At 46.8% G+C, this 6,001-nt stretch overlaps 1 non-coding gene across 1 annotated transcript; it reads right to left on the bottom strand.

Moving 5' to 3' along the window:
- Window positions 1-4,953: 4,953 nt before the first annotated feature.
- On the bottom strand, window positions 4,954-5,091 carry LOC114808262. The gene has a single exon (XR_003756109.1). It is a non-coding gene; the product is annotated as a small nucleolar RNA SNORA7 (small nucleolar RNA).
- Between the last annotated feature and the right edge of the window lie 910 nt (window positions 5,092-6,001).

A 6,001-nucleotide genomic window follows, 5' to 3' on the forward strand; every position in this document is an offset into this window, starting at 1 on the left:
TGTTACAATGGGCGGAAATCAATCAGTCAGTTTGTCAACTCTCAACTTCGGTTTGAGCTGCGTTGGGGAAACAGTGTGGCCTCATGGAAAAACTATGGGTCGGAGAGTCAGAGGACCTGGGTTCTAAGCTCCGCTCTGCTACTTACCTGCTGCGTGAACTGGGGTAAGTCACTTCTCTGTTCTGTCAGTTTCCTTATCTGTAAGCTAAACCCCCAGCCTGTAGTGCAAATATCAGTGGAGCCCAGGCAAGTAAGACACAGCTTCCTCTATTCGGGTATAACCTAAAATACTTAATTTTTTACATAGCCTCTTCTAGCCTCTGACTCACGTTCTGTGAGATTCTTAATGGTTCATTGTTCCGCCGCAAAACTGTTTGATTTACTCCTGCTGTGCACCTTACTTAAACTTCAAAAGCAAAGAATCAAATTAATTTACAAACAAGATTTTCAGTTTCTCCCTACTGAAGAAAAAAAATGAAATGCTCTGGATTTTTATAAAGATCTAAATGATCTATTGCAACAAATGCTTCCCTAAGGCTTTTTTTCCACTGAATTTCCTGTAAATATTTTTCCTTTGCATTCATGTGTGTGTTATGCAAAGAAGATCACAGTTTTAATGTGTCATATAGAATCTGAAAAATGTCAAAAGGTGGCATTAGAATAACAGCCCTGCCATTAAATGACATATTTTAAATAATCTTTTTTTCTCTCAAGATGGTTAGGGTCTCGAAGGCTGACTGCACCATTTAGGGTCCCCAGTGGTTCATCATGTCAGAGCTTACCACCATGGGTATTCACAAGTGACGAGTAAACAAATAGTCTGCTCATTCAGGCTGTGAACATATCTGCCTGGGCTGAGCGTGTTTTTGGAGATCGTTTTTTTTTCAGAAGAAAAGCTCACTTTTTAACCTAAATCTGCCCAGGATAAGCCTCACACCAAACTCCTACTCCCAAGCATTTGTGGTAATTGAATGGGGCAGAACACCCTCCCTCCCCCTTCCCAAATTTTGAGCCACATAAATTAGACCTGCCTCGAACCCACCCTCGGAGTCCTGAGCAAATATGCCGATGGACCCAAAATATTTCAGGCCCTTCCTCTCCTTGGCCCTCTCATTCCTGCCTCACTGACCCCCTGTGTGACCTCAGTGACATCCCCAGCATCCAAACAGGCAAGGATATTGATTTCTATTAGTGTCTGCTTCTCCCTCTAGTCTGTAAATTCGTCGTGGGCAGGGACTGTGTCTGTTATGTTGTTATATTGTACACTCCCAAGCGCTTAGTACAGTGTTCTGCACATAGCAAGTGCTCAATAAATGTGACTGACTGACTGACAAAAGGCTCTGGTGGAGAGGAATGTAGATCTGCTGGTTGTTAATCGCATATAACCTACAGGGCCATCTTCAGCTGCCTGGGAACGCTGAGGAGGGAGTTCAAAGTGGAGCCCCTCACGTGACACACGTGGCATCATCCAATCATGCGGTTTTGTCTTGTGGAGTGCCATGTGATATCATCTTCATCCCATTTTGCCCCTCAGCGCTATGGTGATTTCCAAAATCAGCCATTTCCCCTAACCCTAAACCTACTCCCACTCTGGGCTACAGAACAACCTGCAGGCTAGTCTCAGGCTACGGAGCAAGCGGCTGACTTAACCCAGTCCTTCTTGAACCGAGCGGCTCCGGCCGCTTCCGGGGTCTGATTGTCCCCCATCTCCCTCGCTGCTCATTTCCGCGTAACCGCTGCTGAGCCCACAGCCTGCTGTTTTCTGTATCTTCCTTCTGTTTTTAATGTCTGTCTCCTCCTCTAGACTGTAAGCTCCTTGAGCGCAGGAACTGTGTTAATAAACAAACAATTTGTCAATAAACAGACACATTCCCTCCCCACGGTGAGCTTACAGTCCAGAGGGGGAGACAATTAATATAAATAAGTAAATAATGGATATGTACCTAAGTGCCGTGGAGCCGGGAGAGAGGATGAACAAAGGGAGCAAGTCAGGGTGACGCAGAAGAGAGTGGGAGAAGAGGAAAGGGGGGCTTAGTCAGGCAAGGCCTCTTGGAGGAGATGTGCCTTCCGTAAGACTTTGAAGGTGGGGAGAGTAATTGTCTGTCGGATTTGAGGAGGGAGGGCGCTCCAGTCCAGAGGGAGGATGTAGGTGAGGGGTTGGTTGGCGTTGAGATGGATGAGATCAAGGTACAGTGAGAAGGTTAGTGTTAGAGGAGTGAAGTGTGCGGCGTGGGCTCTAGTAGGAGAGTAGCGAGGTGGGGTAGGAGAGGGCAAGGTGATCGAATGCTTTAAAGCCAATGGTGAGGGGGTTTTGTTTGAAGTGGAGGTGAATGGACAACCACTAGAGGAGTCGGGAGACGTGTCCTGCGTTTCTGTAGAAAAATGATCTGGGCAGCAGAGTAGAGTATGGACTGGAGTGGGGAGAGACAGGAGGCTGGGAGGTCAGCAAGGAGGCTGATACAGTAATCCGGGCGGGAGAGGATAAGTGATTGCGTTAAGGTGGTAGAGATTTGGATGAGGAGGAAAGGGTGGATTTTAGCCATGTTGGGAATTTGGAACCCACAGGATTTAGTGATGGATTGAATATGTTGGTTGAATGAGGCAGAGGAATCACAGAGAATGCCAAGGTTACAGGCTTGCGAGACAGGGAGGATGGTTGTGCCGTCTACACTGATGATACCTCTGACTCCCTCTCTCATTTTCCTCTCGTGTTCAGTCCGTCTCTAAATTCGGCCGGTTCTTTCTCTCTAATATTTTACATCTCTGTCCATCTCATCACCTTCCAGCTGGATTACAGCCTACAGTGAGGTCCAGTGAGAAGGCCTCTCTGCCTTCTCAGAGGAGGAGTCCCTTCTGAAGAGTCCCTTGACTCCTCACTCTATTGTACATACATTCACACAATATACAGCGTCATCTTTGAGTACACATATAGGGTTGTACTTTGCGTTCAAAGTCGACGCTACTGATGGTGAGATCTTAACCATGCCCGCAAGCGTGGCCTGGTGGAAAGAGCACAGACCTGGGAGTCAGAAGGACTTGGGTTCTAATACCGGCTCCGCCACTCGTCTGCTGTGTGACCGTGGGCAAGTGGCTTCACTTCTCTGTGCCTCGGTTACCTCATCTGTAAAATGGGGATGAAGACTGTGAGCCCTACTTGGGACAACCTGATTACCTTGTATCTACCCCAGCGCTTAGAACAGTGCTTGGCACATAGTAAGCGCTTAACAAATACCAAACAAAAAAGTCACTTCACTTCTCTGTGCCTCAGTTATCTCATCTGTCAAATGGGGATGAATACCGTCAAACCCATGTGGGACGTGGACTGTGTCCAGCCTGGCTATTTGGTATCTACCCCAGCGCTTAGTACAGTTCCTGTCACCCAGTAAGTGCTCAACAAATACCATAAAACAAAAGGCGTGGCTGAAAAGACGGTTACGTAGTCAGCGGGACCTCCTCCGCTGTTTATAAGTAAAGATGACTCCTTGTTGTGCTAATGGGTTGGACCTCTTTGTCTACCCACGCACTGGTGAACTGTGTCACTACAAAAAGCATCAGTACTGGTAGCATTTATTAAGACCCCACTGGATGCAGTGCCCTGTACTAAGTGGACTGCAGTGACTGCTTTTAAGTTCTGTGTTGTCGAGGAAACCCTTTGGCTGTGTCTGGGCTTTCCCAGGGGTGCGCTGGGACATAAATCCTGTCCTCTTCAGACTGATTGTCAGACCAAAGTGCTGCGCTGTCTCTGCAAAGTAATTCACAATCATTTGCCTGTCTTCTTGGGCATGGGCCTCTAGAGCACAGTTATCTGCATAGAGCAGTTGTTGGACCATTATCTCAAAGATAATATTTGTAGCCTGTTGAACTGGAAGAGTTTCCCAGTGGATGGGAAGCATATTCTGCCTCAAGCATTTCAGCAGAGACTAGGTTGAACAGGATCAGACCTTCCACACATCCCTGCTTCACTCCGACAGTGATGGGGAAAGGGTCAGACGGGGTTCTTTCGACTCTGACTTGACTGACTGTGCCGTCCAGGAGTAGCCTAAGAATCTTGGTGAATATCTCAGGACGGCTTTCGCAGTCTGTTAATGGCATTAAATGCTTTCTTTAAGGTCCGTGGACAGGGTAAAAAGATCTTGGGTTTAGTTTCTCTACTTTCCTGTGTCTGTTGTGCTGCAACAACCTGCATTTTCTGAGCTGCAATTCAGCTTGAAACCATAGTGCACAGCTGACTGTATTCTTCAGTAGTCTGTTCAGAATGATCGCGGCTAGAATTTTGCCTCCGGTGAAAAGCAGGGAGATTCCCTATAGTTTTCAGTCAGCTATCTGTACTTCCTGAAATCGGTGCTTATGATGGCATCTGTGTAGGCCTGTGGCATTTCCTCAGTGATCTATATGTTGAAAGAAAAGCTCTTGGAGACATCTGAGGATTAGATTCTCTGCACGTTTGTAGATTTATGCAAGAATGCCATCAGGTCTGGGTGCTCTGCCGTTTTTCCTGGCTTTGATTGCGTGCATTATCTTGTGCATATCTTTAAATATACATTGTAAATTACTTATTCATATTAACGTCTGTCTCTCCCTCTAGATTGTAAGGTCATTATGAGCAGGGAACATATCTGCTAATTCTGCTGTACCGTACTCTCCCAAGCCCTCAGTAAAGTGCTTTGCACACAGTAAGTGCTCAATTCCTGTTTCTAACCCATTGCTCACTTCCTTCTCTCTGCATGGTCTTGTCTTATGCCGTCGAGTCTTTTCCGACCCATAGCGACACCGTGGACACATCTCTCCCAGAACACCCCGCTCTCCATCTGCAATCGTTCCGGCAGCGTATCCAGAGAGTTTTCTTGGTAAAAATATGGAAGTGGTTTACCATCGCCTCCTTCCACGCGGTAAATTTGAGTCTCTGCCCTTGACTCTCTCCCCTGCCGCTGCTGCCCAGCACGGGTAACTTCTGACTTGTAGCAGATCGCCTTCCACTTGCTAGCCACTGCCCAAGCTAGGAATGGAATGGGTAGGCCTCTGCTTGACTCTCCCTCCCCTAGCCTAGGCTGGTAGAATACTAGAAACTCTCCAGGTGCGGCCCTGAGAGGGAACTCTGCATGGTACTCCCTCCCTTTTCAAACAGGCTAAACTTGCCCTTCTCTTCCTCCATAGCTTCCTCAAAAACCTTCCTCCAAGAGACGTTCCTTGACTGATTCCCAAACTTCCTGATCAAGCAACCCCCAGCGTCCTCCTAGCAATCAATCGATGAATCAGTCAATATTAAGCATTTAGAGTGTTCAGAGCTCTGTCCTAAGTGCTTGGGCGAGTATGATAGAGTAAGGAGACACACATTCTGCCCTCAAGGAGCTCACAGTCTAACGGGGGAGACAGACATTAAACTAAACTATAAGTAGGGGAGGCAATCGAGCATAAGGTTATGTTCATAAGTGCTGTGGAGGGGACGAGGGGAGCGCCTGAATTCTCAGAGTTGTAGACACTCAGAAGAGAGGGAAAATAGACAGGAGAGAGGAGAGATTAGTCCTTAGCACTCTTTAAATTGAAACTCCTTAAGGGTAGGGACCATTTCTTTGACTCCTACTGTATCTTCCCTTTGCACATAGACTATTTGCCTTTCTCCAAGCGAAGCTGTGGTGGAAAGCAACATGTCAGCTGAAAAACTCATAAAAGATAGGCATGTTTGCCTACCTGGTGGGAAACATATGATATGGGACAAGGGGTTGCCTGGTAGGAAAAATTTTATTCAACAAGAGCGCCAAATTTTAGAATCATGCCATTTTTATAACCGCCAGCGTTCAGAGCTGTCGAATGTTGGAGAAGCCTACCTGTCGATGCAGACACACCTTCAAGGGGGGGTATAGGCTTTAAATGTAATATGCAGGTGGCACATATAGTATGGTTTGCTTCCCTCAACGTATCCAACTTTCCAGATATAATCTAATCAACCTTCAGCTACCTGGTAATTGGCATTTCATGCTAGTCATTCTTTCCTTCAGCATCAC

This window comes from Ornithorhynchus anatinus, chromosome X5 (genome assembly GCF_004115215.2).
Source record: "Ornithorhynchus anatinus isolate Pmale09 chromosome X5, mOrnAna1.pri.v4, whole genome shotgun sequence".
NCBI lineage: Eukaryota > Metazoa > Chordata > Mammalia > Monotremata > Ornithorhynchidae > Ornithorhynchus > Ornithorhynchus anatinus.